General features: G+C 39.4%; 1 protein-coding gene across 3 annotated transcripts in view; it reads left to right on the top strand.

Moving 5' to 3' along the window:
- The window catches only part of ARPP19 (cAMP regulated phosphoprotein 19), a 974,666-nt gene that overhangs the window by 170,433 nt on the left and 778,072 nt on the right, over nt 1-26,161 (top strand). The window contains exon 1 of one of the 3 annotated variants that reach the window (XM_050797959.1): nt 16,964-16,967. The exons of the other annotated variants lie outside the window; for them this stretch is intronic. The gene's annotated coding sequence lies outside the window, so the exon portion shown is untranslated. Of the gene's footprint in view, nt 1-16,963; nt 16,968-26,161 lie in introns of those variants that run through there. 3 annotated transcript variants of the gene reach the window in all.

The raw sequence follows: 26,161 nt of genomic DNA, 5'->3' as shown, positions 1-26,161 counted from the left end.
CTGAATAATACATAGTATTTGCTAGCACAAGAGGATGACTGCAGATAATTTCATTGTACATTTTAAAGTAACTAAAATAGTATAATTGGATTGTTTGTAACACAAAGGATAAATGCTTGAGGTGATGGATATACCATTTACTCTGATGTGATTATTATGCATTGTATACCTATATCAAAACAACTCATGTACCCCACAAATATGTAGACTACCCACAGAAATTAAAAATAAAATTAAAAGTAAGTTTCAACTATGACAAAATCTACTCTCCAGAATGTTAATATTATTCCAAAGTCAAATACAGACATAATGGAGAGAGATAACTTTTTGGGCTTAATGACACTACTGAAGATGAAGCTACCATCATTATTATTATTATGCTGTACAGTGACATTAAAGAGTAAGGTTAGTTTGCCACCCCAAGGTGAGCTCCGAATGTGCCTATACCTTTAACGCAGTCAACATGAGTCCAAGAGCTCAACTCAGCTTTTCAGGTTCAAAAACTTGTTCTAGTCTGTTCCATCAAGAATGACCACATCTTAGTGCCTGACTGATGTTAACCAAACCCACAAGTGTCTAATTTATAAACCAAAATCGTTTCTAATGTAGGACATCTTCTCAGTGGCCAAAACCCTGTGCCAGTTCTCCATAGTTTCGCATTTTCTGTATTAGGGTATCTCACTTGTGGAATAATTAACTGGTAGTTTGTTTCTTTATTTTGGAATCAGAGCAAGGATCATCAAATGACATCAAGGCATTTTACACCTTCTTATCCCCACAGTGCCTTGTTCAATATCAATGAATGCTCAGTTAATTAAAGTCGTTTTAGTTTATTCACAGTGTAGTCTACCTAACAACACACCTGTCTATTGATCAAAACACATATTTACATTTCTTTTAGAAGTTTCTGGGCAATAGAATAGGATATATATTGGTTTCTGGTCCCATCTACAAATTGTCTTCCAATAAAGGTCACCTCTGTTGACCCCTGACATTCTTATCTATGTGCTCTATTTTCACCAGTTTCAATGTCAAAATATTACCTTTTCCTGACCTTGCCTCAAATTTCAGTTCAGATCTACCATGATGCTGAATTTTATGTGTCAACTTGACTGGACTAAGGGATACTCAGTGGGCAAAACATAATATCTGGGTGTGTCTGTGAGGGTGTTTCCAGAAGAGACATACGTTTAAATCAATAGACTGAGTAAAGAAGATCTGCTTTCACCAATGTGCTTAGGCGTCATCCAACCCACCATGGGCCCAAATAGTTCAAAAAGGCAGAGGAAGGGGAAATTTGATCTCTCTTCTTGAGCTGGGACATCCACCTTCTCCTGCCCTCGGACATCAGAGCCCTTGTTTCTCCAGCCTTAAGACTACTAGACTTACACCATGGTCCCAGCCCTCACCTTTCAAACCCCTTACTTCCCAACGCTAGTTCTCAGGCCTTCAGCCTCAGAGCAGGAGTTACACCATCAGCTTCCCTGGTTCTCAGCCCTTCAGACTGGGACTGAAGTACACAACCGGCCTTTCTGGTTCTACAGCTTGCAGATGGCATGTTGCAGGACTTCTTGGCCTCCACAATTTCATGAGATAATTCCCATAATTCCCATAGCAAATATCTCTCTCTTGATATATATAGATATAGATATAGAGAGAGAGAGAGAGAGAGAGAGATATAGATATAGATATATAGATATAGATATATCTCCTATTGGTTCTGTTTTTCTGAAGAACCCTGACTAATACATATACCATATGATATCTCGACTACAGATTACACAGAATCTTAGAATCAGGTCTCCTTTTGTTGGAAGGGACCTAATTTAAAGACCATTTAGTCCAACTTCTCACCCTTACGCTTGAATCCACTGTGTCATGTCAGCCTTTGAGGACAGTTGGAGATTATTTATTTATGTATGCTTATAAGTAAGCATCGTTATGATTTGATATTTCTTATATACATGAAATTCAACAAAGACATAACTTCCCTGCAAAATTAATTGCCTTTTTAAAATGGTAATCTCACCGTGAAGCTTCTGTATATTCAGCCAGATGACAGAGGAAAAACTGTCTTTTGAGCTACCTGTTTTGGTTTTCTGGGTTTGGCAGCTGTTCTAAAATTAAGAGTGTCCTACTGCCAGTATTTTCTTCATGAAATTCACTGCTTTTGATGGGAAAGTCAGTGCCGACATTTGAATCAGCACTGACCCCCATCAATCAGGCAGTCTGGTCAGCTCATTAGGTCTTGAGGGAAGTTTGAATTGAGGATAAACAACACAGATTAACTAGCAGAAGAGTCTTGTGCCCAGAGAGACACTAAAGTGATCATTTGAACAGCACCTCTGAGAACTCCCAGTCTGAAGGCTCACCTAAGTAAGAGACATTGGAAATGGAGCAGAACAGCTCAAGGAAGAAGTACTTAGATGTTGGGAATATGGATTATTTAGAACCACTTTGATTTGTTAAATTGACATTCTGTTAGAGCAGACAGAAGCAAATGCAGATGAAAAGGGAGATGAAAGTGTCAAAATCAGAAACCCACTGCTCAGTGGGAAAAAATAATAATAAGACAGAAGGTTTTAGGATAGGGAAACACGACTGACTCGCTTACTATCTTTTTTTCTCTTAGGTTCCAACTAAAAAAGCACTTTGAAGACTCAAAAATAAGATTCAGTCATACTTAACATATATCCAACTCTCTGGCTTACTAATATCGGACAAGGGAAATTGAAGTTACACAAAGCAGACACATGAACTACTATTTAACGTGTGTTTCCATTTCTGTTATTAATTAACATGAGACAAGCACTGGAGATACAAAAATAAATATAGTCTGATTCCTTTATTTAAGGAGATGATGATCTCATCAAGGAGGAACAGGATTAAACCGTGATGGAACATATGAGAGAATAGGATCAAGACAAAGGTGATCCGCAAACTCAGAAGCTACCTGACTTAGTTTGGATGGGATCTGGGAAGAGAGCTTGTGGAAGATGCAATGCTTTCTCCACCATCTCCGTAAAAAACTTTATTTATTTATTTATTTACTTATTTATTTTTGAGACGGAATCTTGTCCTGTCACCCAGGCTAGAGTGCAATGGCACAATCTCAGCTCGCGGCAACCTCCGCCTCCCAGGTTCAAGTGATTCCCCTGCCTCAGCCTCCTGAGTAGCTGGGATTACAGGCACGCACCACCACATCGGGCTAATTTTTTGTGTCTTATTAGAGACAGGGTTTTACCATGTTGGCCAGGCTGGTCTCCAACTCCTGACTTCATGATCCACCCGCTTCGGCCTCCCAAAGTGCTGGGATCACAGGCATGAGCCACTGTGCCTGGCAAAAATCATTTTTTTAAGAACAATTTTAGATTTGTAGGAAAAAAATGTAGCGATAATACAGAGAGTTCTCATATATCCTGTACCCACTTCCCCTATTATTAATATCTTACACTAATATGGTATATTTGTTACAATTAATAAAATAATATTGATACATGATCAGTAACCAAAGTCCACCATTTATTGAGGTTTTCTTAGTTTGTACCAAATGTTCTCTCTCTATTCCAGGATCCTGTCTAAGACATAGCATTACGTGGAGTTGTCACGTCTCCTTACGCTCTTCTTGCATCTGACAGTTTCTCAGGCTTTTCTTACTGTTGATGACCTTGAAAGTTTTCAGGTGTACTGATGAAGTATTTTATAAAATGTCTCTTACTGGGATTTGTCTGGTGTTTTCTTTATGATTTGATTGGGCTTGGTTAAGGGGTTTTGGGGAGAAAGGCAAAAATGCCATTTTCATCACATAGAATCAAGGATATGTACAATTAACATGACTCATTACTGTGTTAATGCTGACCTTGAACACCTGGCTGAGGTACTACCTGTGAGGTTTCTCCACTGTAAAGTTGACCACCCAGCCCCCACCCCCACTTTTCATGCTGTACTCTGGAAGGAATTCACTAGGCACAGCTCACACATAAGGAGTGGGGAATAAAAAGTGATGCTCCCTTTCCTTGAGGGAGGAATATCTATCAACATAAATTATTTAGAATTCTTCTGCATAGTAGGATTGTTTCTTCTGTCCCACTTCTTTATTTATTCCATCACTTATTTATATTAGTATGAACTCATAGGTATTTATTTTATACTTTGAGTGTTAATCCAATAGTACTTTATTTTATTGCTCAGATTGTTCCAGCTTTTGCCATTGAGAGCTCTTTCAGTTGATTCCTATATCTCTGTGACATGCCCTCATCATTGTGGGCCTTTTCCATTTTCTGTTCTTTTCCTATTTTGTGTTGTTTTGAGCACTTTTTTACTGACTGGCACTCCAAGATGCCCCAAGCTCATTTTGCTTATTTCCTGTCCTTCCTCCATCTTTTGAAAGATAGGCATAGTCAGTTTTGCTACAAGGCTTGTTTTAAAGACATGAATTTGTTCCAGCATGATTGATATATTAGGGAATAATTCGAGCATGACACCAATTTAGCATTTGCTTATAAACAAGAAACACTGTGGTGAATGCAGAAAACTGCTGCTTGCTGGAATGAGCTGCGTAAGAATAATAACACCAGCACATGCACACACCACAAATGTCTGACAGCTACCCCAGTTCCCTGGGAGTGCGAGGAGCCACACCCAACCACACCAGGTGCTGTAGTTTTTTATGTGATCTGACCTAACCTTTCTGCTGCCACTTCACAATCACCCCTAGACTACAGCCCTTCTGCTGCCCATGTCCACCAGCAAGCTTAAAGTCTTTTTCAAGGTGAAGTGACATATTTGTTGCAGCATCTGAACCATTTAACATATGTCAAGCAATGCTACTGGTTTTGTTAGGATCATATCTTATTTTTATATGCACCAGAGATTTTTTGAATGCTGTACTTCTAACCCCATGGTGGGGGTTATTGTACCTATTTGCATAGCACAGTGATCATGGATCATTCCAGTGTCATGGAAGAGCAGAATTTACTGTAGGTATCACTGATTGAAAAGAGAAAAAAGAGTGTTTGGGCAGAGATGGCATGGAGGTATGAAACAATGATATGCATGGTGTGCTTTACCTCATTTTGTATTGTTGGAGTATAAAGGATGATGATGAGTTGAGGCCAAAGTGATACCTGGAAGCAAAAGGAAGAGCAAGCATTTGCTAGAAGAAATTTGGACATTAATCATCTAGCTATTAGGACATCATTCAAAAGTTATGAGAATTGCAGTGACAGGCACAAATCTGTATTTTATGTGGATCACTCTCTTCTGGCCATTAGGAAGAGGATGAATTGGAGAAGGAGAGGGATGTAGGCTGGAAGACTAGAAGGCTCATAATTAAGGCCAAGAGTATGGCCATAGTAACTGGAATGAATTGAAATAGAAAGGTTAATGACATATTCAGGAGATACATTTGACAAGCTGGTTAATTTTTTTAACATGATCTAGACACAGTGTCACTTAGGTGTGAAGTTAGATCTCAAATGCATAATTTTAAACAAAATTTCAAAAACCAGTTTTGAGACTCTAGGATTCCTCAAGAGATGGATGATTTTAAAAAGATATAATTATTTTTATTAATGAATATACATTATTTACATATGAAATAGTAATTTAATAAATACAGCTTAAAAGGCAATTGCTATAAATTAAAGTAAAACGGAATACATGAATAAATCTATATATGAAGTTGGGGGTACAACCATACAGATAGAACTATGTCAAGTGATTTTTTTATATATACTTTAAGTTCTAGGGTACATGTGCACAATGTGCAGGTTTGTTACATATGTATACATGTGCCATGTTGGTGTGCTGCACCCATTAACTCGTCATTTACATTAGGTACATCTCCTAATGCTATCCCTTCCCACTCCCCCCACCCCATGACGGGCCCTGGTGTGTGATGTTCCCCGTCCTGTGTCCAGGTGTTCTCATTTTTCAATTCCTACCTATGAGTAAGAACATGCGGCATTTTTTTTTTTTTTTTTTTTGCCCCTGCAATAACTTGCTGAGAATGATGGTTTCCAGCTTCCTCCATGTCCCTACAAAGGACATGAACTCATCCTTTTTTATGGCTGCATAGTATTCCATGGTGTATATGTGTCACATTTTCTTAATCCAGTCTATCATTGATGGACATTTGGGTTGGTTCCAAGTCTTTGCTATTGTGAATAGTGCTGCAATAAACATACATGTGCATGTGTCTTTATAGCAGCATGATTTATAATCCTTTGAGATGAATGATTTTTTAAAAGTTACAGTGTGAAAAGAGAGAGAGAGACAGGGGAGAGAGAGAGAGAGAAGAGAATTTTATGAGGGGCCTGTCTCCAGAGAAAATGGAGCTGCAAGACCCATCTCCCTACCCCCATCTGAGTGAGGGGGTGTGTGTGTGTGTGTGTGTGTGTGTGTGGTGTGTATGTGTACGTGTGTGCACATGCCCTTTCCTCTCTTACCTAATGAAGAAAATTTCACACAATACATAAAGAAATTTGAAAAGTCTTCTTAAGAGGACTTCATTGAGAAAGCTAAGGGCCTGTCATCTGGGGTGTGACTTCCACCCCCAAATCTAGAGAATTTGAAAAAGGTTGACAGGGCCAGAGCAGAGCAAAGAGTGCTATTGCATCAGGGTGGGGCTGCTCTGCCTGAGTTCCGCAGGGCAAGGCATGTGGGGTACAGATGTAGGGTGATCTAGATCTCGCTCAAAGAGTCACCATGAGTTGGCCTTAACAACAACAACAAAAGGCCAGAAAATAGCACCAGATTTCCAGTGACTCAGGAAGGAGCCACCAGCCTGGAATACAGCTGTATCTACATGGGTCAGGAGACTGAGAGAGAGGGCTTCAACAGGGAGCCTCCAAAGAGCCTGCCATTGCTATTTCCAAAGAGAGAGTAAGCTTCAACCATCTCCCTGGCTCACAAAGTGAGATGCGACCTAGGCGGTGGCTGCCCCCCATGCCACTCCACCCCTATACTTCTCCCTCTAACTCCTTCATGCACACAGACAGGGAGCAAAATAGCACTGGCTATTGCTGAGAAAGAAGTGAGCAGGGAGGAGGACCTTCCCTCTCCTCATCCACTTCGGGCATTCAGGCCAAGGCTCACCCCTGAAGAGGGGACAGTAACTTGCATTTGGATGTTTTATTATTATATGTTCTTGGACATTCTGCTTTCTGATTCAAGACTGTGTGATTTAAATAGACTCTGGGTCTACTACTTTAGAGTGAGTCATAAAGTCAGGAACTTGTTCCAGTTTCTTTTGGGGGCAGAGACAAGTTACTCACATTTAATAAAATGTATGTAAAGTAGAGCAGAAAGAAAGAAGTGAAGTTATATTTTGGTTACATCCAGAGTTGTGTTCGTTGAAAATACTTGTTTCATATCCATGAGATTCTTGGTCTAGATGATGTAAAAGTGTTTGCCAAAAAGGCTAAAGACCACTCGACATGAAAACAATATAAAATGGAAGCATCTCCCCCATGGTGCTTAACTTTTGTTTTATGTAAGAAGTCCATGGTTCAGTAGATGGCCTCATTGTAAAATAGCATGTGTCCATATTTTGATGATCAGCACGGCCATGGAACAGAACACATTTCATGTTGTTAGCTTAGATGCCACCTCTGTCAGGAACTTTCCTAAGAGCCCACTGCTAACACTTCCCTGAGATTCCCTCTATGACTTCCCCTTTCCAAGGCAAGCTATAAGTTCCTCCTCAGAAACTCATGTTTCCAAAGCACCTGAAACCTTCCCTTATCAAAATTCATATCATGTTGTATTATAATTGCCTGTTTTCTTGTCTGCCTTTCTTAACGACCTGGGAGTTCCTTGAGGGCAAAGAGCATATCTTGTTCACTGATATATCATAGCATGGTGCGTGACATAGAGTAAGTATTTAATCAATATTTATTTAAATCAAATATTGCTTAATTAACTAATTCATGGTCAAATGAGGTATAATTAGGTGTAGCCACTGGCTTACCCCTGCAAAGGTCCCCCAGATTGACTGTAATGCAACCCGGGGGGGGAAGTGAGAGAATACGGACCAAGCGGCACAAATCTACTGCTTTCCCTGAAAGCCAGAAGGTGGCTCATTAGAACCCTCCTTGCAGTTGACGTATCGACGGACAATGGATCGGCATACTTCATATCCTGTTGAAAGTCACACAAAATCCTTTTCCCCTTTAGCTGCTCCTATATATCTGAACTGAAGTTGGATGAAGCGACTTCTCCGGATGCCTTTGAGCGGCTTTAATTGATGTGGATCACTGACCGATTGATGTGGATGCAGCAATCAGTATCAATTGGGAGGCCGTGGAGTAAGAGGATCAGCCATGCGGCATTCTGGTTTGCCAGCCCCATCTAGCTAGAGCCTGGACAATTGATCTTTCCTGCTTTAAATGATCAAACTGCAACCTATTCAAGATGCATATGGTTTCAAAGGCTCCCAAATGCTGATGTCGGACACTGCTAAAAGGGGAATAATGAACCTAGCACCATTAAAGTTGGAGTCAATTAGCAGAGTCAGGAGACTGACATTGTGTGTTTCTAAGTATGATTTGAATCCTTTGTATCTATAATAAAACCTTAGTGATTTTCCTGTAGATGGTCATTCCCTGGGGAACCACATTTGTGGCTAGGTGGAGTGGTGTGTGGGGTCACAGGAGCAGAACCATGAATTTTTTGCCCCCAGAGGTTTAATGCCATCCCTAAACTTGATCTAGTCAAGGGTCCAAACTAAGGATTGCTTTCTCTGGGCCAGTTTTCCTGGTGTGTATTTGAAGAATATTATTTCCACAAGAGGTTGTATATTATTTGAGAAAGAAGTTCACATGGTCAAAATGTGTAAAACCCCTTAGATAAAGAGGTCTCTTGATTTCACCATACTTCATAGTCTATTGGAAGTCATACAAACACCCTTTAGTTGCTCCTATATATCTAGCACTTGTATTACGTGCTGTATTTTATATATACTTATTAGGAATTTCTAAGGGAGGAATAGTGTTACCCAATCATTTTACCAATGAACATTTTATCACAAAACATCTAAAGGATTGTATTCTGAGAACTATACTTTGGGGAATGCTGCCTTAGGGAAATGCTCTACAGATGGCTTCACATTGAATCCACAGAGCCCTACTGTGAAAGAATTTGCTAAGTACTTTCCCCACATTTTTTTTGTTTTGTTTTAAACAATGTTAACTTATTTTAAAATAAAATGTTCATTTTAGAATAGTTTTAGATTTACAAAAGTGTTGCAAAGGCAATACAGAATTCTCCTACATCATACAGTTTCCTGTGTTTTTAACATCTTACATTACTGTTATATATTTATCACAACTAAGAAATCAACATCAGTACCTTACTATCCATAAACCCAACCCGTTATTTGGACTTTTAATAGTTTTTCCTTAATATCCCTTTTCTGTATTCCATCCGAGATACCATTTTACATTTAGTCATTGTATCTCTTCAGCCTCCTCTGGTCTGCGACAATTTCTCAGAATTTCCTTGGTTTTGAGAAAGCTGTTTTCAATAACAAGAGAGATCAAGGAAGCAAAATGAAATGGTAAATCTTGTGGAATAAAAGGAGATGCAGGAAATTTGAAAGGGCAGAAAAAATGCAAGAAAATAAAAAGATAGGAGACAAAGTTTATTGACTCCTCAGTTTTACAAGATCAACGCTGCCCATAAATGAATTTTGTAGAGTGTATGTATGGAAAAGATGGATGCAAATCACATTTTTAAAATTTACATCATTCACTTATATCAAATCATATCATTTTCTCCTAAAATGCTGTTTGGTATAGTTCAAAGGGGGAAAAAAGCAAATATCAAACCAAAAGATAAAGCCTAATAAAATTTAGGACTAGGAAAGACAAAAGTGGCTTGAGATGACCAGAAGAAAGAGTTTGAAGGTTACAAGTGTCAAAAGATTTTTCCATCAGGATGATAGCCCTTTAACTCGAGTTGGTAGCTTTTGAAGCACTACCTTTTGTTCTGTATGTCTTTGTTCTCAGAATGGGATAGTTTTGAAAGTGGGAAAAAAGGAAAATTCTTAGAAGGACTGGCTCCTCATTTCCTGGGCTTGGGTTAAGGAGGGAGAGGCAATGGTTCCTAGAGACTGTTTTTCCTTTCCCCAAACCAAGAAAGTACATTTTCCCTTCTCTTATACTGACCAGACTGAACAGACTCTGGGAAACCCGTAGGTAAAGAAGAGGAGAGAGATGTTGTCATCTGCTGGGTTTAGCAGAATCAAAGCTACTTAAACAGAGTGTCCTGTTTTTAAAAGCTTTTTTTCTTTCTCTCTCCTGCCCATTTCTTTTCTTGCCTTTAATAATGAGATAAAAGTCTTTGCTCACTTTCTTTCTACCAGGCACCCCCTTGCAAATTGTTTTCCTTATCTGATTATGTGTTTGTTTAGAAGTTCCGAGACTAACTATTTAAATAATTCAAGACACTGTGGGATTCTCCCCTACCTGGAGATCTTCAAGGCTTTGGTTAATTTACAACCTGGCTATACCTGAGATAGTGCCAACCCATTCACCAGATGGGGCAACAGCTCAAGATAGTCATTGGAACAAGTCATGTAGACTGGCACCTCCTCATCGCTCCTGCGTGCCGATCATGCAAAACTCCCCTTTTTAAATCAATACCCTCAACCCAAAAAGCTGAAATGCTTTCTTTACGGCACAAGCCTTGGTCATTTCCCTATGACTAGCTCTGAAATAAAACCACTTTCCTTCCACTGCACCTCATTCTTGTTATTGGTTTTGCAAGCAGTGAGCAACCAAGCCTGCATTTGGCTACACGACCATAGCCATGGTGAGCAGCATGACCAGGGAGATCACTGTGTCATGGTCAGTGGCCAGACAGAGTTTCTTAGGGCACGTGATGGACTAAATATGGTGTAGATGAGGCGGCAGGTATTATTAGTTGCTGTGATGGTTAGGGGACAAGCTAAGCTGCTATAACAAAGCCTAAAAATACAGTCACCCACCCAAAATGAAGAATGATCTATTTCTCTCTCTGTAATAGTCCAAGGGTGGGAAGGCCCTTGAAAGCTAGTGGTCATTTCTGCCATTCTCAACACTGGATCCAAGGCAGCTATCCAAGTGCTTGTTATTCCCCAGCTAACTGGAAGAGGACAAAAAGCTAGGTAAGTATACAATCAATCATTTTATGGGAAAGACCTGAAAAAGATACACATCATATCTGCCGAAATGCCATCAGCCAGAGCATAGCCACATGGCCACATATAACAGCAAGGAAGTCTGGGAAACGTAGCCTTTAGTTAGCCATCTGCTCAGCTAATATTCTATTACTATAGTAGAAAGCAAGAACAGATATGGTGGAACCACTTGCAATCTACCATAGTTGTTTGCCCATTCTCTATGCCTCCTTTGTTCTAGTTAATAGAAGCCCAATATTGTTTAAGGAAGCTACGTGCCTAGTTAATTGTTCATTTTTCAGCCTCCACTGCAGTTAGGAGATGCTGTGTGACACAGACACAGACAGAGAGAATAAAAGCAGAAATCGGCTGGAGGTTTTAGATAAACCCTTTGCTTTACTACTAAAGGAGGATAGATACAGCTGGTATTGTGTCATTCCTAATTCTGCTTCCCTGGAATGCAGATGTGATGGTTAGAGCTACAGCTGTTTAACTGTGCCCGTGAGGAAAGGTCAAGAGAATAACACAAATAGCTGTCCTGACATCAGTGAACTGCTAGACTCATACTAACAACTACTACTTCTAGATTTGTGGAAGTCAGAAAAAACACACGCCCCCTTCTTTTAAGCTTTTGTTAGTTAGGTTTTCTATTATTAATGCTTGTAGCGATTACATACTTAGCTGATTGATTCAGAAGATAAGTGGCCAGAAAAAGAGAAAGCTTGATGGCAGATAAGTAGACAACTCAGCTGAGAGGATCACATAAGAAGGTCTTCCTGGGCCGGGCGCGGTGGCTCACGCCTGTAATCCCAGCACTTTGGGAGGCCGAGGCGGGCGGATCACGAGGTCAGGAGATCAAGACCATATCCTGGCTAACACGGTGAAACCCCATCTCTACTTAAAAAATACAAAAAAAAAAATTAGCCGGGCGTGGTGGCAGGCGCCAGCTACTCGGGAGGCTGAGGCAGGAAAATGGCGTGAACTCGGGAGGCGGAGCTTGCAGTGAGCCGAGATGGCGCCACTGCACTCCAGCCTGGGCGACAGCGCAAGACTCCGTCTCAAAAAATAAATTAATTAATTAATTAAAAAATAAAAAAAGTTTAAAAAAAGGTATGACTGACACAGAGTGGCATTATGCACTGAGAGCTTGAATTCAAAGAACAAAAAAGAACAGAGAAGAAAAATAATCAAACAGCCACAGTAGAAAAGATCTCAGAGTATTACAGCTATGGCAGTAAAGATCTAGAAATATCATGATGGGGTGTTAAGAAAATGCAGACAGAATCTGTAAATTTCTTTGTGTATGTGTGTATATATATATATACACACACACACACTATACCTTCTCTATATATAAAGTATACACATATACTATATTAAAGTATGTATAGTATACTCTATATATAAAGTATATAAAGTATAGTATAGTATACTCTCTATATATAGTATATATAGTATACTCTCTATATAAAGTATATATAGTATAGCACACTGTATATATACACATATATACTTTAGTATATATGTATACTTTATATATACACTATATACAGTATACTATATATAAAGTATATATACTTTATATACAGAGAAAGCATAGTATATATACATAAAGTATACATATGTTATATAGTATATGTACTATATATGTATACTTTATTTACTGTATAAAAAGTATATATGTATACATTATACAGAGAAAATATAGTATAAATACACTATTATATATAGTATATATACATAAAGTATACATACATAATACACTGTACTTTCTATATATATATAAATTATACGTGTACAAAATATACACATATATGCTTATACATATATAATATATGAAGTATACATATATAAATTATGTGTGTGTGTGTGTATATATATACTGAGTAAAGAAGTAAATAGAAGTAAGCAGTAAATTTATGTACCAAGGAACAGAAATAGAGCTACACATGTGATTAGAAAACTATGAATATAAATTTCTAGTGAGAAAGGATTAACAATGAATACAATGCAAAATTCATGAGCCACAGAATGAAAGTTACATTGCAAAGCTATTATTAACAGAATTGTTAACCAAAATAATCTAGGAAACCCTGATTCATGTTTATCCTTGGTAGTTCTGAGTTTCTTCCAAATAACATCTTTGTTCCTAAAGTCACATTTTAAAACTTCATTCAGATGAGATCTTGTGTACGTCTGTAGAGTAGTAGAGTGGTTAGAAATCCAGATTTAGGCATTAGTATGTCTGGATTTGAATCCTGGGCTGATTATTTCCTCTTTGTACAATAGTGAGCAAACTAACCTTTCTGTGGTTCAGTTTTATCTAAAGAATTATAATGACAGTTTTTTCAATCTACCTATCTGACAAAGGGCTAATATCCAGAATCTAAAAGGAACTTAAACAAATTTACAAGAAAAAAACAAACAACCCCATCAAAAAGTGGGCAAAGGATATGAACAGACGCTTCTCAAAAGAAGATATTTATGCAGCCAACAAACATGAATAAAAGCTCATTATCACTAGTCATTAAAGAAATGGAAATCAAAACCACAATGAGATACCATCTCACACCAGTTAGAATGGCGATCATTAAAAAGTCAGAAAACAACAGATGCTGGAGACGATGTGGAGATATAGGAATGCTTTTACACTGTTGGTGGGAGTGCAAATTAGTTCAACCATTGTGGAAGACAGTATGGCGATCCCTGAAGGATCTAGAACCAGAAATGCCATTTGACCCAGCCATTCCATTGCTGGGTATATACCCAAAGGATTATAAATCATTCTACTATAAAGACACATGCACACATATGTTTATTGCGGCACTATTCACAATAGCAAAAGCTTGGAACGAACCCAAGTGTCCATCCATGATAGACTGGATAAAGAAAATGTGGCACATATACACCATGGAATACCATGCAGCCACAAAAAATGATGAGTTCATGTTCTTTGGAGAGACATGGATGAAGCTAGAAACCATCATTCTCAGCAAACTAACACAGGAACAGAAAACCAAATACCACATGTTCTCATTCATAAGTGGGAGTTGAACAATGAGAACACAGGGAGGGGAACATCACACACCAGGGCCTGTCAGGGGGTAGGGGACTAGGAGAGGGATAGCATTAGGAGAAATACTAATGTATATGATGGGTTGATGGGTACAGCAAACCACCATGGCACATGTATACCTATGTAACACCCTGCATGTTCTGCACATGTATCTCAGAACTTAAACTATAATAAAATAATAATAATAAAAAGAATTTACCTCGAAGATTGTTGTGAGGACCAAGTGACAAATGTAAAGTAACTGAGACACAGTGAGTGCTGAATACGTATTACCATTGTTATTGCTATAGAAGTACCTCGATCCAAATCAACTATTTCGTCTCTACACTGGGTGAGTACCAGGAGTGGAAAGCAATACTCCTTAAGTTCTGGAAGCACAGGCAACACAGCAAATCCCCCTCAAGCCTCCTCTGTCTGGCAATATTTGGGAGCAGAGGTTCATGTGAGCACCTAGGCGTGGATGCCACAGCTATACAGATGTGGTCACCTCATTCTCAAATCTTCTGGCTTGGAGGTTTGATTTCTGCTTTCTTGTGATTGATAGTCTCACACCCCTCAAGCCTTTTCCTTCTACAGATCCTGTGTCTTTAGGGACTTTAACATGTAAACACCTAGAGGTGATGGTTGAAATACTAACATGGAAAGAGCAGAAGGTTGAAAGGTAGTTTTTCTTAACAGCAGAAAGAAAGTTTTTCTTAACAGAAAAAATCTCTCACTTTTCTCTGTTGTCAGAAAATGATAATTGTCTTGTTGATAAAAGAGGTACTAAAAGTTTCTTATGGATTCCCCCTATTTCTAAGTAGGAAACCAAAATGATATACCTGGTAGGGCAGATCATACTAGGTAAGCTAGGTCAGAGATCCAATGAGTGTGATTGGTTCAAACGTATCTATTTATCCATACCAAGTGAGATTTAAATAACTAGGTGATGCCATTACTTCTCTTCACACCTACATACACACAAAACCAATTAAAATACACACAGTTCATGTAACTTTTACTTTCATGCATCCTTGTGCATACTTCAGCAAGATTGGTATACGTGATGCTATTGCCCGAAATGGTCCACATTATGTCAAGTTCCACAAGATTCCTTGGGGAATTGAATTACATAAGAACACATATTCTATTAAAGGAAAAACATTCAACAGAAGTTGTACTTTTTACAAGCATATTTTTCTGTCCTGCAATTATAATTCTTTGAAAGGGAACTGAAGAAATATTGCCACTGAATACCCAGAACATTTCAATAAACTACATTACTGAAAGATTTTTCACTGGCCCCAAAATGAGTAATTTATTTTTCTTGTCCAGCAAATGAGCATCATAATAATAAAATTCTCTACAAATTTGCTTTGACCCTCTATTACCCTGTGCTCAATGTTTTCTTGCACACCAAGGAAATGACGTGCTCAGGGAGCCCATAGTTCCATGTCAACAAGACATGTAATACGGAAGAGAATGCAAATTATCCGCTGCATGGAAATTGTGTAATCTGCTTTTTTAAAAAAACAACTCCCAGATCTTCATATAACTGGAAGGTTACTTAGAAAACTTGTATGTCACAAAACCACTTTAAAGAATAATCATTGGCAATAGCTTGTAGAACACTGCAGCTCCTCATCTAACTCAATAGGCAAGTCAGTCATAGGGAAACCACTTCAGCAAAGCCAGCTGGGGAGCAGAGAGATCTGGGGATGTGTCAGCTCCACACTGCAGAGTGTGATGGTCAAGCCCCAGCTCAGAAGTCACAGATAACTGGTTGTCAGTCTGACTCTGTGACTTGGTCTAGGTATTTGGCAACTCAGATATCTCAAGTAGAAAATGCAATGTCTGCCTCAGAAGATTCTAGTAAGGAGTAAATGTGTTGATCTATATGTTCAGCACTGCTACATAGCCAGTTGGTAAATCATTGGTCATTCCTGGAGGGATAGGAGCAGTCCCCATATCCCATGAATGCAGACAGAAGAAAGCCTTACTTCCAGGGGTAAGAGGGACAGAGAGACCATGCCTGGAGAAAGACGTATCAGAGAGAATTTATGCCCTGGAATGAAGTTCTAGAACTCAGGCAACTATGACTCATGGAAACAACTCCAGGTTTATACACAGAAGCTTGAAATGTAAGCTCCATAAGGGCAGGGGCTTTATTGAACTTGTTCACCACTCTATCCCCTAAAATAGAGCCTGGACTACATACGTATTTATTTATTGAATGAATGGATTAATTGTGCCGTCACCCCGTCTCATATTAGCTGTGTGATCTTGGACAAGTTACTTCTCTGAACTTCTATTTTATTACATATAAAATTGGAATAAAAATAATACATACTTCACAGGACTACTCAAGCGTAAAGAGAAGTAGCATTTCATGGAAATGCTATTTGTGATCAGGAAGATTCTGATGACAGTGTATATCTCTAACACAAAAAGAACTATTTTAGCTATATCATAAAAGTGACAAAATGCCTTAGTGGCTCTCATTCCTATGGAGACTCCCTCCAGCAACTCAGCAGTCCCTTTGAAGTCACAGCGGAGTGGAAGTCAGGGTCTTCACAGCCAGCTCCCTCCAGAGAGTAAGGGCTACTGCTACGGACTGAATTGTATTCTCCCAAATGCACAATTGAACCCCTAACCTCCCATATGACTGCATATGAAGATAGAGTCTATAAGGAGGTAACTGCGATTAAATGAGGTCATAAGGGTTGGGTCCTAATCTTATAGGATTGGGGGCCTTCTAACAAAAGGAAAACGAAGAGATCTTTCTTTCTGTGTACACAAAGAGGTCATGTGAAGACCCAATGAGAAGGTGGCCATTGACAAGTCAGAAAGAGAGCCCACACCATAAACTGGTCATACAGGCACTCTGATTTCAGAATTCCAGCCTCCAGAACTGTGAGAAAATACATTTCTGTTGTTTCAGTCACCTAGTCTATAGTATTTTGTTATAACAGCCTCAATAGACTGATACAGACTTTGGTATCAAAAAAGTGGGGCATTCATGTAAAAAACACCTATGAATGATGCAGCAGTTTGGGGACTGGGTAATAGTAGAAGTAGAAGGAGTTTTGAGGTGCTTACTAGAAAAAGTCTAGGTTGCCATGCATAGAGTATTTGTAGAAATATGGGTGTTAAAGGCCGTTCTGCTGAGTTCTCAGTTGGCAATAAGGAACAAGTTACTAAAAACTGGAGGACAACGGATCCTTCTTATAAGTTGGCCAAGAAATTCCCTGAATTGTGTTCTGTTGTTCTGTGGAAAACAAAGCTTATGAGGCATGAAATTGCATATTAAGCCGAGGAGACTTCTAAACAAAATGTTGAAGGTGCAGCTTGGGTACTCCTGAATGCTTATAGTAAATTGCTAAAGGAGATGAATGAAGAAGACATTATTAAGCAAAAAGGAACCAGAACTTAAAGATTTGGAAAATTCTCAGCCTGTCCATATTGCAAAAAATTAGAAAGTGTCCAGCAAATGAACACTTTCCCATGTAGAAACTGTGTTTGGAAAATGATAAGGGTGTGGCTGTTATGGCAGAAATGCTGCCACTTTAAACTGAAGGGGATAGTAATGCAATGAAATGAAGTAAAGCTGTTGTAGTTCTAAGATTCTATGGGACAGAATAAACTTATCAGGCTATTACATATCTTATCCTTCAGCAAGAGGGAAGAATGACCCTAAGAGTGATTCAGAAATCATTAGGGCTGCCACAAGCCCAGGGGACAGGGTTGGTTCTACTTCAGTCTTCCCTTCATTTCAGTAGGCCAGAATGACTCCACTCAGGGCCTCAGGGTTGGGCGCACAGCTCTACAATGGTGGCGCTGTCACCCCAGTGGGCCTAGAGGGCAAAATATTGAATCAAAGAGGATTATTCTCAAGACTAATGATCTAATGGAATTTGCCTTGCAAGGTTTTGGACTTGCTTGGGACCCATCACTCCTTCCTTCTTTCCTATTTCTTTCTTTTGGAATGGCAACATCTATGCCTATCCTGCCATTGTAATTTGGAAGCCCATAACTTGTCTGGTTTCATGGGTTCACAGCTGGAGAGAATTTGCCCCAGGATGAATCGTACTTCGAGTCTCCCCTATATCCGATTTAGCTCCCTCTGAAACACTGGTTCCACCATGATTTGCTCCTCTCTTACGGTGACCACTCTGAAGGGAACCTCACACATTTACAGGTGGCTGTCCTGGTGTTTGGTAAATACGTCTTAATATATTGTCATTAGATATTCTGTACAGACCTACGCAGGATAATAAGCCACTTACTTCAGCCATTTTTCTTTATCTCATTTTCCTCTGCCTTTCTTCATTTTCTTGATCTGAATCTCCTTCGCTGTCCGCCACTCCAGATCGTCTCTGCCCAGTCTTCCTGGCCTGGTAGGGTAGAAAGAGCACCCAATTAGTGCTTAGAATTTCTGCATTCTGGCCTTGGCTTTGCTACGTCCAATCTACATGTATCTGAGCAAGTTCATTTCACTGGTTGAAATCTCAGATTCTCACCTGCAAAGTGAAGACACTGATACTAACACTGGCTTAAAGGCTCAACTGAGATCGTATAAGTAAGAACATGTTGTGAAGCACTCTACGCATTTAATCCATCATGGTTCATTCACTTGTTTATACATTCCTCCTCATTGTGCTTAAGCACCAATTACAAGGGATTATTTTTATTAATATTCTACCTAGTCTCTGCCTACGTTGGCTGATGAAAAATGTGAACTGCTGATGTGACTGTCAAATCATAGAAGAATAATAACTCAGTGCCAGAAGCACAAGGAGTGAGAACTGAGTGAATCTCAATAAGGGAAGCTGTGATTTGGGGCCCATAGTCTTCTGCGTCAATGTGGTTTCAAACTCTCTTTTGCTTCATCTCATTATGCTACTTTGATGTTAGCACTACAGAAGTCCAAACTTCACTGCAGAGCCACCGCAAATCAATCAATCTCAGCCTTGTTACCAAGGCTTCAGGGGCCTAGGCCCTTGTGAACTACGTGTTTGAGTAATTAATCTTCTCCATCCTGAAGCCCTTATATGTGGGCAGCCGCCACCAAAGCCAGGAGTGATGTTGCAGATTAGTTGCTTAAGTGCAGCCTGGAAGCTGCCTTCTGAGTGAAGTGGTGCTAATTAAACCCTGCACCCTCACCAGGACCACTGCTTGTAAGACAAACTAGTTGTTAATTATGACCTGGGCACTATTTTGGAATTTGCTGATGAACTCCTGAGGGGTTGATTAGTCCTTAACACAAAAGCATCAATTTATTCTGGGGAAGCCCATAAGTCAAGAATTCTATCTTGATTTTAGGTCCTTTTATTTGAATTAGGTCATAAGAAAATTATGTGAAGTTAAATGAAGAATTCCAAACAATTAAGCAGTGTGACATTTTTCAATAGCAATTATTATTTGTATTATTTATTATTCCTAAAAACTCAGATACAGGAAATTAAAAGAGTACAGCAAAATTATTTTACATTATAAATAGAAAGAGAGGCATAGTGTCACTGACAGTTTCAGACATTAATTTTATTCTTTTTGAATTAGAATAGAATGTAAGTGAGATAATTTTACTTAAATTTGATTTTTCCTCTCTCAACACATTTAATATAATAATTTAACTAACTGTGTGGCTGGTAACAGCTATAGTAAATGTACAGATTAGGTAAAACCATTTCATTATGACCTGAATAGTGGTGATGACTTTAGCTAGAGTCATTATTTAAGTTCTTGTGAAAGCTCCATTAACATTTCTTTCCTATACCAAATTTACTGTTGTCACACTTAAAAATCATAAGAAATGAGGAAACAAGCATCATGAGATAGGAAAAAATCATATGCTCTGCAAGCATATTTTAACAAAGTCTATTACCACATGTTTACTCTGATCAGTTTTTAGTATATTTATTTATTTTGGGCAGATTTACCGACCAAATTCTGCAGAGGCTGGGCACAGTGGTCCATACCTGTAATCCCAGCACCTGGGGAGACTGAGGTGGGAAGATCGCTTAGCCCAGGAGTTCAAGGCCAGCCTGGACAACATAGTGAGACTTCATCTCTACAAAAAATAAAACAAAATTAGCTGGGCATAGTAGTGCACCTGTAGTCCCAGCTAGTTAGGAAGCTGAGTGGGGAGGATCACTTAAGCCTGAAACTTAGAGGCTGCAGTGAGCTGAGATCACACCACTGCCCTCCAGCCTAGGCAACCAAATGAGACCCTGTCTCAAAAAAAAAAAAAAAAAACATATTTAAAAAACAAACAAACATACACAAAAGTCTGTAGAACCGTTGTTATTGAAACAGTTCTAAATTTTGGCCTTCTCTGCGTATTTTTGTGTGTATATGTACACACATGAAAACAGAGTTTTGTTTTCTAACACTACCACTCAATGATTCAATAACATGTTATTGTTTTAAGATCTTAGAAATACAGAGAAACAAGAAAGAACAAGGAAAAACAAATCATTGCAATCCAATGAAAGTCCAGCTTCATAAAATTTAAGCTGGTAAGACTGAAAGGAAAGGATAACTATAGTACAAACCCTAATCTTTGATCTAGATAAAGAGAGAAAAACTTGGAGACAACAAAAGGAAAAAATAATCCTATTAATGCTCATTTCTGTCAATTTGTACTAAAGAATGATGATTTAGATACAGTGAGCACTTACTAATTGGCAGGCACTTTATGTTACTTTATCTTCCCAAACAGTCTATAATGTAGGGGACTACTGTTCTCACCATTTTAGAGTTGAGAGTATTGAGCCTTTATAGAAAAGCTAAAGCAAGTTCTCCATTTCTAAAAAGTAGTAAAGTCAGGATACAAACTCACTATGGTCTTACGGAGATCATATTATCAGCTACCATGCTACTTGCCTATCTTCTAGTTTCAGAGATTCTAAGATTATTGCAAATTACTGTAAAATTTCATGCAAAAATTAGAAAGCAGAAACTCTGTAATATGTGAAACTCTGTAATATGTCATAGTAATATGTGAAAACTTTCAGGTAAATTTTGAGATTTGCATTTAAAATGCCAAAAAACCAAGAAGACTTAAATGCCTGTCCTATATCTGATTTCCTATCACCAAAGGTGACTAGGAATAACCTCAAAATGTTTTACTCATGGCAAAGAGACGAAGATGTGGGGCTGAAATCTCCAAGCAATGGTTTCATTAGTCATCATATTATTTTTATACGTGAAAATGCAGCTCTTCATTCATACGAAATGCATAGTTTTATGCATTTCACCAAATAAAACATTTATTATTTTCTTATTCTAAGATGTATTTTTTTGCAATTTCACATTTCTGATATAGTGGCTTACCTTATAATCACTGCTTACCTTTACTCAAGGTTTTCTCCAAAAGCTTTTATAAACCTTCAGTGCAGTTTACAATCCAGGGAATACTATGTTCATTGGCTCCTCCTCCTCCCAGTGCCCCATTCTCACTGTGAACACTCATGCCCAGGTCAGCCAGCATGGCTGCATTACCTCGTGTCAGGCAACCAGGAAGCACAGTCTGCCCATGAAACGCATTAATCACCAATCTGACAGTAGGAGAATACCTCTCAATAAATATCAGAAATAAGCATCATGGGCCAGGCACGGTGGAATCTGCCAGTAATCCCAGTGCTTTGGGAGGCCAAGGCAGGATTTCTTGCTGCCAGGAATTTGAGATCAGCCTAGGCAACATAACGAGCTCTTGCCTCTACAAAAACTAAAAGTTAGCTGGGGGTGGTGGCATGCACCTGTAGTCCCAGCTACTCCGGAGGCTGAGGTGGGAGGATCGCTTGAGCCCAGGAGTTCGAGGCTGCAGTGAGCTATGATAGCACCACTGCACTCTAACCTGGGTGCCAGAACAAGACCTGTTCTAGAAATAAATACATAAATAAATAAATGTAAATCTTTACAATGAGCTCCCAAGTTAAGACACAAAAGCTGCTACAGCAAACCATGTATCCCTGTGTGTCACATTACAGAACTCACAAACACGTGGAATTGCATTCTTCGTTACAAGTTTTGATTATTGGAACTATACCTACATAGGTATTTGTAAGTAAGACTGTACATAACAGCAATCTGAAAATTATGTACAAGTAAAGTATCACATTGTATAATGTTGCTGCTAATTTTAAGATTCCAAACTATTTGTGTCAATTATAGTTCATTCTATGTAGCAAAAACATTTCCTGCATGATCACAGGTACTGCCGAGTACAGTAGATTTAAAACTAAAATGGCTTACTAGTTTCTAAATAATCCCCTAGGAAACAGTTTAGTCTAAACCATTATCTTGATAGTTCATAATTAGGTTCAATAATAAAGCTTGTTTTGCTGACCTAGGTCAGATCGGCATGTCCACAGCATCTGGGCGCAGTGACCTTGCTTTGAGAGGGTATTGTTAGAAAATCCATTATTATCATCACATACACTTCAGAGAAGTGGCTGTTTTGTGAATTGATGGTGTGATGTTGCCACTTTAGATAAAAGAGTCCATGAATTATTGACTTAATGAGTTAATGTTGCTTGATTTCACAACAGAGTCTTTACAGTCTTGATGCAATTTACTGAACACATAATCACAGCATATGAAGGAAAGCACAGGTGATAGGCTGTGCTGTGCATTTATGAGCCACGTCAAATCTGGAAAAGACATGAACCTCAGAGGTGTCACTGTCTCTCTCCTGAAGGCGTGACACCTTGGTCGGTGTGTCTTACGGCCAATTCGTGAACAGTCGCTTGAGATGGCTTTCTTACCATTATTTTTGTCTTAAACACAGAGCAGTTAATTGCTTTTTCCCCTCCCCCAGAGTTCATTTTGGTCCCCAGACGAAGCCCTGAGGTCAGTCCCGTGTAATCATCCTGGCAGTGTGGTATGGGTGCAGCCCACAGAGAAAACCTATCACAGGGGAAATATGCCGGTAGCCTGGAGCTTGCCACAGCAAAAAGGAAGCAAAATCTCTAATCTGATGATGTTTTCCTTCAGAGTACACCAAACATGGGGGAGATGATAAAAACCCAGGCACAAGGCAGTTAACAGGTTCTCCGGAGAAGCTGGTGAGCGGGCGAGACCCAATTATTCAGTGAGCGAGTCCTAATTTGGGTTTTGCTACCATTCATGGGGGGCTTATTATCTGCCAAGACATTTCTGTACAAATCCGCCCAACAAACTTACAAAGTACACGTTATTTTTCCCACGTTACAGATAAGGAAATTGAGGCCCAAAGAGAAAATAATTTGCTACAGAGCTAGCAGGGGAGGGGTCAGGATCCAAGTGGGTCTGGCTGACTCCCAGGCGTGTGTGAATAGCCACTGCACAGAACCGTGGCCTCCTGACTGCCATGTCTAGCATCTGTTTGCTGTTTAAAAGTCTATAAATCTCTCTGGCTACGGGATCTCACTTGTAGATACCTCCTGTCATCCTCCAAGTAAAGTTAAATGTCCACAATATTCAAGATGGCCCACATTTCAGTCCCAGCATGATGTTGCAGCCTTACCTTCCTCAATTCCCACTCACATGTCCTTTACTGCCAGTTTCCCAGCACGCCATTTGTTTATTTATCAAGACCATGGCTCAAATCATTTCTTCATGTCTCTCCTGAAATCTGGTAAATTTTTTCAAAACACAATTTTTTGTGTGTGTTTTTGTTTTCATGATGTTTTTGCAGATCCTCCACCTCCACTAAAAATTATTTCCTATTTCCGTCTTCAAATCCCATATCATTTTGCTTGTGCCTGCCTCTCTTAGGGTATTTCATCACAGTATGAACGTGATCATTTCTTGTGGGCTTATCTAACTGCTTCTTGTGATAACTGGAAGCCCTTCAAGGGTAGAAACCATATCCTAGTCATCACTGTATCTCCAGGGTTTAGCATCATATTTAGAATGAGGGATACTCAATAAATGCTTGTGAGATGAATAATTAGATAAATGAATAATTGTGAAGAAACAGCTGGGTAAGTTAGTTGGGTCATGATTCAGAGGCACTCCATTCAATTTCTTGGTGAAAGGACTACTATGAAAGAATAGAGAGGCCAGGTGCAGTGGCTCACGCCTGTAATCCTAGAACTTTGGGAAACCAAGGTGGGTGGATCACCTGAGGTCAGGAGTTTGAGACCAGCCAGACGGGGTGAAACTCCATCTCTACTAAAAATACAAAAACTTAGTCAAGTGTGGTGGTGGGCACCTGTAATCCCAGCTACTCGGGAGGCTGAGGCAGGAGAATTACTTGAATCCAGGAAGTGGAGGTTGCAGTGAGTCGAGATGGTGCATTTGCACTCCAGCCTGGGCAACAGGGCAAGATTCTGTCTCCTGTCTCAAAAAAAAAAAAAAAAAAAAGAAGAGAAGAAAAGAAAAGAAAGAGTAGAGAAAGTTGACTTTGCTCATTCATCCCTGCATCCCAATCTACAATTTTGTTTGTATATTAGAATTCAGGTATGGAATGGGAAAAAAATAAGCTGCGATATGTAACAGCACCTTAGCCCCTTCTCACCGGCCCTACTTTCTTTGCCTGAAAGGAGTTTTACGCCAAACTGGGAAAAATTCCAGCCCCCTCTTGGCCAAGTTTCCTGATAGTACCATAGCTCAATTTCCTCATCTGTATGATGGGGGTATCATAGTACCTATTATTATTTACCTCATTTCTGGATACACTGTATGTCCCTGCTTGTGATTTTCCTTTGCACGTTCACATACAATGGGCTACTCTGTCAGAAAGCTCTTTCTTACATTAAGCTAAAATTGGTGTCTACCTGTTAGAAAATATGGAACAAGTCTAACCCCATTTCTATATAATACTTTTGGGGGTGGCAAAAATACCCATCGAGAGTGTACACATGCACTTTATTTGCAACATAAGCATAGCACAGGTGCTCAGAGTCATAGTCAACCATTTTGAGAACTTAAGGGAGAAGCAGCCCAATTCATGGCTCCATCCCTGACTGTCTCTGCTACAGCAGTCAGTGTGACATAGTGGAAAGAAAACAGATGTTTAAGTCAGAAGTTCCTGGAGGCAACTTCTGACATACTGCTGAATGTGAGGTGAGTCGCTTAACTTCTTTGGACCTCAAACTCAAATAATCTCATCCATAAAATGATCAGGGGCTCCAACTGAAAAAAAATGAGGTAACAGTAACTATTTGAATGTCCACACTAAAATATTTTTACCAGAGTTTGAAACATTTAAACAAAAGCATCCAATAAAATAACATCAAAGACTTTTCAAATATTTCAACAAATGGCCATTGCTGATCCATTAAATGTGAATAACTTCGCTTTTTTTTATCATTTAATTTTCAAATTTGAAAAATAACAATAATGGCGACAATGCTTTTAGATCATGTCACCTGGGAGGGGTTGTTATATGGAGTCAGAAGAAAAGCTGAAAGTGTTCTGTGATTCATAAAAGGTTCCTAAAACGACCAGATAAGGCTTCAAGGAATGGGAAAATGGAGCTGGAAGCCCAGGGAGGAGGTGTTCTTATGTCCACTCAGGGTCCCCCAGTCCTCAATCCTACAGACAGGAAATTATGGGAGAGGGGAGAGAAGGCAGCCCAAGGCCTATAGGGATTTGCACTCCTTGACTAGGGAGAAGCCCCAGTACTTCCCTTGCACTGGATTTTCCCAGCCACCTCACTTTCAAGTCATAGCTGCTGGGATCCTCTATCTTCAGGACCTTGGACAAGTTCTCCCAGTGGCACACCAGAGAAATGTCTCTGCTCAACTGTTCATCATCCATGGAGTTAGACAACCTTTGTGTTGAGTGGAACCCCAGAGGAGACCATTGAATGTGTTAAAAGAAACAGACTCTTTGACACTCAAGAGGCACCATGCTTTGTCATACATCAGCACCTTTGCTCTGGCTGTACCCCAGCCCCCATTCCTAGCGAAACGTTATTTCCCCACATCTTGACCTGTGTCTAAGCGAGAGGCAGT

This window comes from Macaca thibetana, chromosome 7 (genome assembly GCF_024542745.1).
Source record: "Macaca thibetana thibetana isolate TM-01 chromosome 7, ASM2454274v1, whole genome shotgun sequence".
Classification (NCBI taxonomy): domain Eukaryota; kingdom Metazoa; phylum Chordata; class Mammalia; order Primates; family Cercopithecidae; genus Macaca; species Macaca thibetana.
Note: the sequence above shows the minus strand (reverse complement) of the source record. Positions and strands in the feature narration are given on the sequence as shown.